Source organism: Ambystoma mexicanum, chromosome 8 (assembly GCF_040938575.1).
Source record: "Ambystoma mexicanum isolate Mex_15411 chromosome 8, UKY_AmexF1_1, whole genome shotgun sequence".
Classification (NCBI taxonomy): Eukaryota; Metazoa; Chordata; class Amphibia; order Caudata; family Ambystomatidae; genus Ambystoma; species Ambystoma mexicanum.
The window spans coordinates 1,505,608,238-1,505,620,891 of NC_090929.1; the positions used below are offsets into that span (position 1 = coordinate 1,505,608,238).

Below are 12,654 nucleotides of genomic sequence, written 5' to 3' on the forward strand. Positions count from 1 at the left end.
CATGCCGGTAATGAACCCGTTTTTACTGGGCTACTCGTAATGAGGCCCAGTGTGTTGAAAAAAGGATACGAGCATGCTCGGAGGTTTTAGCAAGATTATGCATTGATGCAGTCTCTCTAAGCCAGCCAGGCGGACAGCAGGTTCCAAAGATAGAGGAGATAACAGATACATGAAATGTTATTTGAGACAGTACTCCATAGCTAAGATGTTTTAGGAGGATGTACGTGAGGCAGCTGAAACATAGCCTACCAAATGGTATGACAAACACAGGGCCTTCCTTAGCCTTGTTGGAATAGGATTAGATCAAGCATGTGACTTGCTGTATGGTGGTGTCTTTAACGTCCTGGTGGAAACCAAGGTTTCCACATTAGCCGGAAAAGAGGAGATTTGCAGCGTAGAAGCCTGCTTGCACCAAAAATTAAAATCCCTGATCTGTATTAATGGGCCATGATTAAGGATAAGGTCTACTGAAAAGATGGAAAAAAGAAACCAAAGATGTTGGTAACTCAGCCGTTGCCAAGGTTTCCATAATTACATTATGATCCACTAAAATAGTCATTAGGGACAGACATCCCTTAAAGATTACAACAATATTATTACCAAATCGGTCAGCAGGGTCCATCTATAGGTTGTTATAACATTAGGTATAGCTTGCACCAAAAAAGCGCTGCCATTGGCAGTGATTCAGTATGAAACAATGTCAGGTTCCAGAGGATAAGAGCTCACAAACATTTCCTCGATTTTTGACTAAATACCTAACTATTATATCCACGCAATGAAGTATTTCTGGCATTGTGGGAGGAGTGGAAAGAACAGTGTCAATATGGGGAACACAAATGCTGCAGTGTTTCAGACTAGCGCACACATCTCGAGTAGTTAAGAAATTAGATTCGTTCCAGTGGAGTGGAAATTGTCCAGTCAATTTACCAAACATCTGTATCAAATGGGTAGGGAATGTCCTGGATGATTTGAGCGCAGGCTGGTGAGGAATGGCACGCACAAGCTATAGCTGCCTCACCCATCCGCCCAAGGGAAAGCTTTAGCCAGCACATAAAGCAGGTCAAGTTTGAATCTACTTCAGGTGTGCATCTCTACAGCCCCCAAAGTAGCGCTGAAGCAGCTGCAAATAGGAAGACGCAGGTACCCAACTACAGTAAAAAAAAGTTAACAGATAAAACTAAGGTGGGCAAGCAACCACGAGGAGCAAAGTGATTTTCTACTAAACAATCCGAAGGGAGGGGAAAAAAATAAAGAGAACATAACCTAAAGAAACCAATTACGAATTACAATAAGCTAAAAGAAAGTAATGCTGCTCCAGGCATCCCATAGGTTACAGGGAAACCAGCAAAAGACTACATTTAAAAACAGATATTGACAACAAACATCAGGCTATCATGGCAGTTGCCACAAAAAGACAGCAAGGAACTTGGAAACTGTGACGATTCGTTAGGTATCATCACTTCTCCCCAAGAGGGAGCCCTTTCCCCATGAGGTTAGGGAGGTGTAGCTACTACCCAATAGTCACCCCTAGGGGTGGTACAATGCTGGAGGACCTCATGGGGAGGGACTCCACCTCTGGGGATAAGGATGATCACCTTAGATACAACCAGTTACATAACAGCACTCCCTCACATGCCTTAGACGCGCCCCCTCTCAATTGCCAACCACTAAATTGACAGTAAACCAATGTATTTCTGTGTTGTCAGGAGTACAACTAAGATAGAGCCATCTTCTGCCATCTTCGTAGAGGGGTGAGGGCAGGAGCCCCACCCCAGCCCAGAAGAGGATCCAAGCACCGAAAGTGCTGCAAGGCAACCTGCTGCCTCGACGGAGAAGGGCCTGCCTGACCCTATCCCCATACTGAGCCTGACTTGCGCATGCCGGGCGCTGCCCGGCACGACAACAAGGCTGAACCTCGTTATAATCTAAAACATCCGCTGGCAGGCAGAGTCGCCGGCGGCCAGACACGAAGGCCACACAAAGGCCCTGTTTGGCGCCTGTTCGGTGCATGTGAGGCTGGCCCAGAGAGTGCACGAAGACCCTTTCTACCACCAGAACTGCAACCTCTCCCATGATGGGCCCCCGACACCACGTTAAGCCCTTGGGCTTTATTCTGCAACGTTAGCAGGGAAATTTAGAATCTTAATTAAAAAATTTTTTTTGTTAAACTCCGATTCACAATTACTGACAAAGTGCCACTCTGTAACCCTTGGCGCCCTGTACCGAGCAGATTGAACCTTGACTACTGTCCCGTGGCCCATAAGCACGAGGATCACCCTTCAAAAATGGCCGCTCTGCTTCGTTGCCCGTCTGCTGTTTGCCACGCAGGCCCTGCCACCAGGTGCGTCAGACTACGTGCCCGCACACTAGAGGCCACCCTCAGCTCCAAGCCTCTCCCCACGAGCACCCGCAATGAACGGCTATGCTCCCGTACTATGCCTCCCAATATATGTGCTAACAAGGTCAGGCTCATCCGCCCAACCACTAAGCCCACAGCCACTATAGCTACCCACAATATAGTTGTTAATGAAGCAGCTGACCACATTCCCAACTGTATTACTTCTATATTAAATGTGATTCCACATGTGCCACTCCACTACCGAAAATGAGCCCCCAATGCAAAATCTGATGTGCAATTCTTCTGCCCCCATTTTGAATACTATTGCGCCAAATGTGATTCCACGTGTCCACCACTACCGAAAATGAGCCCTGCAATGCAAAATCTGTGATGTGCAATTCTTCTGCCCCCATTTTGAATGCTATTGTGCCAAATTTGATTCCACATGTGTCCACCACTACCGAAAATGAGCCCCCCAATGCTAAATCTGTGATGTGCAATTCTTCTGCCCCCATTTTGAATGCTATTGTGCCAAATGTGATTCCACATGTGTCCACCACCATTGGTAAATCCGCGCTGTACAACTCTTCTACCTCCCCCAGTGCAACCACGCCCACCACCACACCCACTCCCCCATGGACCCATGGACCTCCCCCTAGTCGTTACAGAACCCCATCTCAAATGCGCCATAATGAACGCTAGGTCCATCAATGCCCACGCTCTGGACATCCATGACCTCATAACCACCTATAACCTTGATCTGCAGCGGAACTCCGACTACAAAAGCTCGTGAAGCCATGGCACCTCTAGTAGAGTGCGCTCCAAATCTAGACGTGTCTATACCTGCTAATTCCATCACTTCTTTTACCCATCTAGCAATGGTAGCTGACGTAACTGCTTTGTATGTTTTATGCACGCTATAAGCAACTGGCTAACCCCCCCCCCCTCGTGGTCTAACCGCTGCTGTAGCTGCTTCATAACACTTTATACATTTCGCCACGCATAATTTCTCGTTGTTTGGCCAGTATGGGCATGAGATCACTTTAGAATTGGTCTTTGTACGCTGCACTATGGTAAAGGCTATCCCTTTTCTGTCTATCTCTAGGGCTTTAACATCTGAAACTCTTCTACAAGACCCTAGGCAGAGGAGTGTAGCTAATTTGCCTTAGAGTTGTTTATCTGACAGTAAGCTGTTACTGGGCCACTGCTTGAACAGATGTAGGACCTTTTGGACATCCTACAGCGATGAGTACTTAGGCGTAAGGGGTTTGCTCATCTTCACACCCTTTAGCAGTCTTGACACAGCGGGGTGTTCCCCTACTGGTGCTCCGTCCACTAGCTCGTGTCCAGCGGAGATTGCTGATCTATATACTCCCACAGTCCCGAAAGCTTTCCCTGTAGAGGGGAGGCTGGCTAGAAAATTCACTACTTGAACTACAGGTGCTGAAATGGGAGATATACTCCTCCCTCTGCATCATAAGTCCCAGGCTTGCCACGCGGAATTATAGCACCTGATCGTAGATGGGGCCCATCATAAATTGATGGGCCTTGTAGCGTCTTCTGAAAGTCCTGGCAAGCACCATCTATGCCTGAAATTCTGCACGCTATCAGGGTTAAGGTCTGGTCCTCTATCAGAGGGTGTGGGGATCCTTCTGGATCGGTCAGCATGTCTTGTCTGTATGCAATCTTCTGTGGAAAATCCGTAGAAAGTTCCATCAGAACTGGAAACCAGGCTTGCGACTTCCACTCTGGCGTCACTAGCACTATTTGAGCTCTGTCTCTGCACGCCTTTGCTAGTACCCTCGCCAGCATCGCGAAGGGGGGAAAAGCATAGTGCCTCTGCGACCCCTAATGATGATGCAGCTTCCAGCTGAAGTAATTCGCCAGCTGCGTGTTCAGCCTCGAGGAGAACAGGTCTATGTGCAAGGGGCCCAATTTTGCTTCTAGTTTCTCGAAGATCTCCCTGTGTAGCTTCCAGTCGCTGTAATCTACTAGGTGTCGGGAGTTCCAGTCCGCCACTGAGTTCAGGGACCCTGGGAGATACTCTGCTTTGACTGTTATCTTCTTCTCTAGGCAGTCGTGCCAGAAATCCTTCGCTAATTCCGCTAACATCTTGGACCTGGCACCTCCCAACTTGTTTATATGCCTTACTGCAGATATATTGTCCATCTTGAGAAGGATGCTGCAGTGTGCTTTATCTCTGGTGAACGCTTTTACTGCGAATGACCCTGCTAGTAACTCTAGGCAATTGATATGTAGTTCCAACTCCTCTTGCGACCATTTTCCACCTGTTTCTATCTCGCCGCATCGCGCTCCCCATCCGGACCTGCTGGCATCTGACTCTAACTAATTCTGGTGTGTCTCCGAAAATGGCGTGGCCGTTCCAGGCTTCCATATTGTGGAGTCACCAGGTGAGCTCTGATTTGCTTTCTTCGTCTAGGGGAACTAGTTGATGGTATCTCCAGCCTTTCCTTAGGTACTTGATCTTCAGTCTCTGAAGAGCCCAATAGTGTAATGGGCCGGGAAATATCGCTTGTATGGACGCTGCTAAAAGACCTACTATCCTGGCTAGCTACCGAAGAGAGATCAGCGGTTTCTTGAGTGCTGTTCTCAGATCTTTCTTGATAGCTCTCATTTTTGGGATTGGCAATTCCAAGGTAGCTTTCTTCGCATCTATAGTGAAGCCCAAGAACTCTAGCCGTTTGGTCGGCGTAAGCTCTGATTTGTCTCTGTTCAATAGAAATCCCAGACTGGAAATTAGTTCTATTGCCCATTGAATTTGCTTCTGTAAGCGATCTTTGTCTTCGGCCATAAATGGGATGTCGTCCAGGTAGACAATCATCCGACACCCTTGTTCCGAAGTGCTGTCGCAAAGGGCCTCATAAGCTTGGTGAACGCCCATGGTGCTGACGCTAGACCGAACGGTAGGCATCTGAACTGCCATAGTTCGTCTCTCCACCTGAACCTTAGGAAGGGTCGACATTGGGGTGCTACTGGTACTGTGAGATAAGCGTCTTTCAGATCTAGACGCGCGAGCCAATCTCCCTTTCTGAGTAAGTCCCCTAGCAGATGGATTCCTTCCATCTTGAAATGTTTGTATACTAACCAGCTGTTGAGTTCTTTCAGATTGATTAATGGACGAACTTTGTCTTTGCGATGGACTAGGAACATATTGCTCAGGAAGGATTGTCCGCTTCTCGTCACCCTCTCTATCGCGTTCTTCCGCACTAGATCCTGGATCTCTGCATCTAATGGCGCTTCTTCTGCCTGTGTCATTTGAATTCTGTGAGAGGGACGCTCCTGTTCCGGATGGTCTAGGAACTGTAGAATGAAGCCTTGTATGGTCTGAAGGACCCATGCATCTGACGATAGATTGCGCCAGTTGTGCAAATAACGCATTGTTCTACCCCCACTGGCAGATGGGTTGCTGTGCGTTCTCTCACCTGTGTTGTTGTTCTGGTGTCGGTAATATCCACGTCCCCGAGAACTTCGTCCTCTGTTCAGGAAAAAGGCGTCTTGTTGGCGGGTCTCCCAATACTGGGCTCTGGGGCCTTGAGATCTTCTGTTCTTGAATCGGCCGGTCGAGCGGCCTCTATATCGACCGGACCCTGAAAAAACTCTCCCGGGAATACCTTCCTAATGGAGGCCTGCGCTTTCTCTAGCGCCGTGTATGTTCCGACGAATCTGTTCATTTCTTTGACAAATGTGTCTCTGAATAGAAGCCCATGGGCGCTCTCCTCGGCTTCGTAAGACACCAGGTCGCCTAGTTTGTTGTCAATCTTCAGCAACATTGCTCTGAAGATATTGCGCAGTTTGCGTTGCCTAGCATGCAGACTGCTCTTTGTGCCCATCCTGCTAATATGAGTGGGTCCACCGGTTCTCCAGTGTCTTTAGCCCTTCTGGCTAAATCCATTATTTTCGCTATGGAGCCGGCCAGGTCTAGCAGTTTATCACGGCACATCTTCCATGCCCGATCCATGCCTTTTCTGGTGTCTTTCCCTGCCTTCGTTACGAAGGTTAGCATTTTTGCTTCGAGCTCGGGTGCATCAGCTACTTTCCCTGTCAGCTCTGGTCTCGGACACTCAGCTCTGAGTCTAAATCTAGTATCTTTCTCCATAGGCTTTCTCATTTTCTGGGACATGTAAAGGGCTACCCTTGGTAATGGGGTCCAGTCCGTCGATCTGGGGTGTCTTATGTTGTCCGGTCCGAACATGTCTGACATGCCCTCTTCATCTAGAGGGGCCTCCACACTGCTGGCTTTGGGCTCGCCTGTACTCTTCTTCTGCGAGACTCCGCTCTCTTTGCTTATGCTCTGGTCATCATCCCCTTCCTGTTCCTGATCTGAGTTCTGTGGATGAGGCATCCCCTATATTTTTCGCCCCTGGCGTAGGGGGCAGGAGGTTGGGCATGGCTGTCTTTGTAAGAAAGGCACTTTTAAGCCTATTGAAAGCGTCAGCCACCTCTAGGGACTTCGTCTTCCCCGTATCCGTGCCCAGGGAGTAGAAGAGTGTTTCCTCTTCCGGGCCACTTTTCTCCCCTTCTCACCTTGTGTCAGAGGCTCGTGTGGAGGTTCCCTCACCGGGGTCGTCGAGCGTGCCAGCTTTTTTGCCCAGTATTTCTTCCAGGACTAATAGCCTGTCTTGTAGAGGGTTTACTCCTAGTGCTGCGGCTTGAACCAATGAGTCGCCTAGCACTTTCTTGAAGCTATAGGAGAGGTCTATATCTTCTCCTATGTATTCCACCTCCTGTTCTGGTTCTCTATCACTCCCTTCACTCCAAGCCTCATTATCCATGCTGTATGCCATGGTATTGCATGTGTCTCACAGAGAATCGCTATCAGTTTGAGTGCTGTAGCTCCTCTTTTGTTGATGGCAACAGAAAAAAAAATATATATATTTTTTTTTTCGAAATTTCTGACTGCCTCGGATGTGTGCAGGCGAACCGCTAGTAAATTAGCGAGGTTCGCACGTTCGGGAGTGAAAGAGGGAGCATAGAACTGCCCGTTAGCTTCTTCGTTAGTGTCTCTGTGAGAATACACTCTTTTGAGGGGAATTTAGTAATGCGCATGCGCGCACTTCCCTTGTTTCTACAGGGAATGGGGCTTATCGCGTATTACGCGTCACCCGCGAAGTTCTATTTCCGACGGTGCTCGCTTGCGGCTGACCGGCCGAGCCCTAAAGTGAGTGAGATCACGCCCTGAATGTCAAACTCACTCCGCGGAATTTACGCATATGTTTTCAGCACGGACGTTATTACAACTGCACTAATAGTACGTGCGCGCTTTATAAGTATATAAACCTAATATTATGGCATTCTATACAAGAAAAAACAGCATAGCAAGGCACTGTTAGTAATGGACATCACTTATCAGTGGTGCAGCAAAAAAGAAGAGGAAGTGACCCAGGGAAGCAGTGACTTATAGTAGAAGGGATTACATGATTGGACAGTGAAAGAGAGGCTATTGAACTACCATACAGAAGAGCCTCATGGGGGAAGTAGTTTAGCCAGGTTAAGGCTACGATGTTTCATTTTTTCTGTTATTTATACAAGTTATATAAAAAAATATATATATATATTGAAACGAAAGAAAGATTTAAAAAGCTGTGGTTAGCAGTAATTAAAGAAGTTGAAGCATAATGCTCGCCTCTGGTCTTGTCATAGAATCATTGCCAAAGACTGCCTTTCACTTAGAAAGGTAGAGAAATCCCTGCACAACAACAGCGACTACCTCCAAGTCAAAATCAACCTCTCTCCCCATTGTACCATTACTATTCACACTGTCTATCGCCCTCGAGGCCCAACAGGAGACTTTCAAGCCTCTCTCACCCACCTCCTCCCTGACAACCTCAAAAAACATTCGAAAGCCATTCTCTTTGGGGACGTCAACCTTAGGCCTCCTGGACAGCAAGGATTCAGCAGCCAAAACCCTCGATTTAGCCCTCAAGGGATTACGATACAAAAATACCATATTTAGCCCAACTCACACCCAGGGTAGAACTGACTGGATCGCACAGCGTAACTGCCCACTCATCATCACTGGTAACACTCCCACCCCTTGGTCTGACCATCACATCATCACCTTTAGCATCCTTACCACCAGCCCCTCCACTCCTTCACCCCAACACCTGCCTCCCTGCCTTACAAGAAGCTCCCGTCAACTCAGTAAGGAAAGGTTACTGCCCTTCCTCCAAGGCCCAGCCTTCAGACCACCTTTCTCCACAGACACAGACATTCTCGCAACAGTCTATGATGTTGCCATCAAAGCAGCTATCAAATCCATTGCCCCACTTAAACCCCGGAAATCCAAACCAACCACCCACTCCAACTCCTGGTTCACCCCGGACCTTCTCTTACTATGCAACGAAAAGAAGGCAGCACTTACACAGTGGCAAACGTCCCATTCTGACAAAGATAAATTGATCTTTAAAACCCGCTCTACCATTTACAAAAAGGCAATCACCCTAGCAAAATCGAAATCCTTTGAATCCAGAATCTTGGAAGCTCAATCTAGCTCAAAAGAAATTTTCGCCATCTTCAGGGAGCAAGAGACACCCACTCCCGCCCCCCAGAATTTCACCAAAGACAAAGCCTGGTGCGATGAAATACAAACGGCCATGCAAACCAAATTGAGTATTCTTCAATGCAAAATACTAGCTACTAAAAAAGCCCTGCCTAATACGCACATCCCCGTCCCACCACCGGCCGCGGAACCCCCCCCCCCAACCTTTTTCCTTCAAACCCATACATGAAAAAGACATCATCAACATAATGAGGAATATCAAACCCTCTAACTGCAAAGGTGATGCATGCCCAGCCACCATCATCAAGGACTGTACTGAAGCGCTGGCTCCCTTCCTGACAGCCTTTGTCAATGCCTCCTTTGCCTCAAGGAAGCCTGGGTCCGCCCTCTCTTAAATAAAAACAACTCTCGACCCGACATCCCCTAACAACTATAGACCCATCATCATTGTCCCATTACTCCTCAAAATATTGGACAAAGCTGCCTACCTGCAGGTTCAGCACTTCATTGAAGAGAACAAACTCCTGGGACTCCACCAATCTGGTTTCAGCCCTAGACACGGGACTGAAACCGCCCCTACTTGACCTGAAAAACCAAATGGACGATGCCAGAGACTTGGGGAAAACCAACACTCCTCCTACTTCTTGACCTATCCGCAGCTTTCGATCTTGTAGATCACAACGTCCTATGCCACCACCTCTCCTCCACTGCCAAGTTCTCCCCTGATGCCACTGCATGGATCACCTCCTTCCTACAAGACAGAACCATGCAAGTATTCTCTAACCTAGCCTCCGCCTCACCCACTCTCATACTCTCTGGTGTGCCCCAAGGCTCTAGCCTCTCCCGCCACCCTGTACAACATCTTCACATGGCCCCCTCTTCCTCATCCTCAATGCTACGGGTATTTCTTACACTAACTACGCTGACGATACCCAAATCCTCCTTACCCTCACTGGCTACTACGACACTGACTCCTTGACCCTTAACCTCTACAACACTATCCAAGCCTGGATGGCTGTCAATGGACTATGCCTCAACTCTGATAAGACCGAACTCCTCCTGATAGGTTCCCCCGACACACTAAAAAATCTAGACTCCCAATTCAGTCACTTCACCATCAAAATACCTGTCTCAGACTCAGTCAAAACTCTTGGAGTCTATTTAGATACCAACCTATCTATGGACAGACAAGTCAATGCAATAGCCTCCTCAGCTGCATATCACGCTAAACTAATCAACACAGTCAGGCCCTTTCTCTCCAAAGAGAACTGCACAAACATAGCCAGAGCCATCACTGGCTCCAGGCTAGACTACTGCAATGTACTCTTTCTAGGAACCTCCAATAGAAACCTGGAGAGGCTACAAGTCATACAGAATAGTGCTCTCCGCGCAGCCCAAGGCATTGCTAAAAGAGAACACATCTCTGAGGCTAGAAAACTAGCCCACTGGGGAAAGAAAGAATTGTCTTCGAAGCTCTGACGCTGACCCACAAGTGCATTCACCTCACTGCCCCGGTCTACCTCTCGGAAAGGATCCACCCCGTCTCCTCTACAAGGCCAACTAGATCTTTCTATACCAACATGCTCTATGTGCCACTAGTAAAAAGAGCCAGAGCGGGTGGTTCCAGCTTACCATATCTTCCACCCACACAGTGAAACGCCCTATCTCCCACAATCTGAGGCGAGACCTCCCTAATCGCTTTCCGTAAAGCTATGAAAACCATCCTCTTCACATAAGGTCCCTCGCATCAGCATGAATACTATATATATGACCCACTGCATAAGCTTTAAGGTCATGAGCAATTGCATAAACTGTACGTTTTGAATTATGTCTGTAGTATTTATAATGTACCAACGACTGCTACCATTCCTGTATCTGTAACTAAGCTCATACAAGTAACAGCGCCTCAATGCCCTTGGGCTGTTTGCGTGCTATATAAATTTAAATAAAAAAAATAGAAAGTACCAGCACGAAGAAAAACAGAAAGCATAAGGATTACTGACTTTCTTGGCACTTAGATGAGGTGGTTCACAAAAGGAATGAGGAATATCAGTGAGTCATTGATAAAAGGTGTTGACGTTACACTGGGGCGGAGCAAACCCCTTAAGAAGGAAAGCGAAGAAGGACTTGAGGTCTTCGCCTTCCTCCCTGCTCAGAGAACCCAGGAGTTTTTAATTATGTGGTGGACCTGAGGGAAGGGTTCTGCAGAGGATGCCGGTGGGAAGCTGAGAGAGTCTGACAGGTCCGGCGTCTGCAGGTCTAAGGTCAGCTGCAAGTAGGAGAGGCAGTGGCATGACCTCCCGAAGGAGGTAGACTGTGCGGTCCCCGAACGGTGCAGGGAGTGCAAGAAACGCCTCAACATGCGTAGGCACTCTAGAGGAAGCAGACGGCTGCAGGAAGCAGAAAGGAGACCAACCCCGGTCCCTGGAGAGACTGGCGCTGTGCAAGAAAGTCTCAGAAGGTAACTGGATGGGTGGGCGGACCAGTAGGGATGTGGGAGGGTGGGGTTAAGGGCAAGAGCTTCAAGGGTTTAGGACCCCAACAAAAGTAAAGAGTGCATCCGAGGAAATCTTCCTCGTTCCAGTGGTAGGGATAAGTTGACTAAAAAACAAAGAAGAGTCTGGGACCCAGACTAAAGAAGAGTGCATCCGAGGACATCTTCCTCTTATCAGTGGCAGAGGTAAGCCCATTGACCACCAGAGAAGGGCGTCTGAGATAAGAACTTTGTTGACTCTGTGAAAAAGTGCCAAGATAAAAACCAAGCGAGAAAAGAACCGAAAAGCCAGGAAAAAGGGAGTCATTTTCCTGGTGGGAAAATCACACCAGAAAATAGGCTAAAGAGGCGCCAGGGGAAGGGAGTCACTCCCCTGGCATTAGAGAGTGTGGATTAATACCAGGCGAAGGAAGCCCTTCTTCTGGTATAAAAGTTAACTATATAAAGTGCTGTAGTTACCAGCTAGGGGAAGGGTGTCATTCCCTCTGGCATTTGTGTTCAAGAGGCCATTTTTGTGAACATCATACGTACAGCAGCATAACTGAGTCATTCTCCTGGAGAAAGACCTTTCTGTTGGTCAATATTAGTCTTTGTTGTACTGCAAGGGTTAGAAGTAGGTTCTGACACAGGACAGTGGATTTTGATTTGGACATTCTGACAGCTCCTTGAGATTTAGTTTGAGGCAGGGAAACCCCTCCCAGAGATGGGCATAGTGAGGGTTTCTTTTACAATAAAATCCTTTAACCACAAGCATTCCATCTTTGTGTTTGCTTACTTTTTCGACACCCTTACATAACCGACAAACTAATAGACAGCAGTCATTCTCATAGAAGGGTAAGACCAATTAAACTGTCCGGTTAATACTTAAGTGGTATTCGGTTCAGGAAAATGGCTTAAAGTGGGCTCCTGAGGCTCATTGAAAGGTCAAAAGCAAAACGGTGTTTACTGAATTTTGGGTAATGTTTATCATTTGACTGAGGATGTTGCAGGACCAAATCATTAATGTATGTGGTGTCATGTATATGATGTATTTGAATTCATGTGCATTTTATTATGTATTAATGGAGAAGAATTATTGTTGGTTAAGTGTAAGTGATAATTTTAGGGGGAACAATGTAAGATGGTTTGTTGGTAGACTGGGGAAGGAAAACATGTTATTTCATTGAAAAAGAATTGGCGTAGCAAGGAAACCAACAAAAACTAGATTTAATGAAATTAGCTGGAGATTCGGTATGCACATTGATATTTGTACACAAATAATTTTGTATGACTACAACAAATAATTAACACATCTTCTGATAT

At 47.2% G+C, this 12,654-nt stretch overlaps 1 protein-coding gene across 3 annotated transcripts in view; it reads right to left on the bottom strand.

Moving 5' to 3' along the window:
• Positions 1-12,654, bottom strand: part of NT5C2 (5'-nucleotidase, cytosolic II) — a 957,242-nt gene that overhangs the window by 148,589 nt on the left and 795,999 nt on the right. The window lies entirely within an intron of this gene.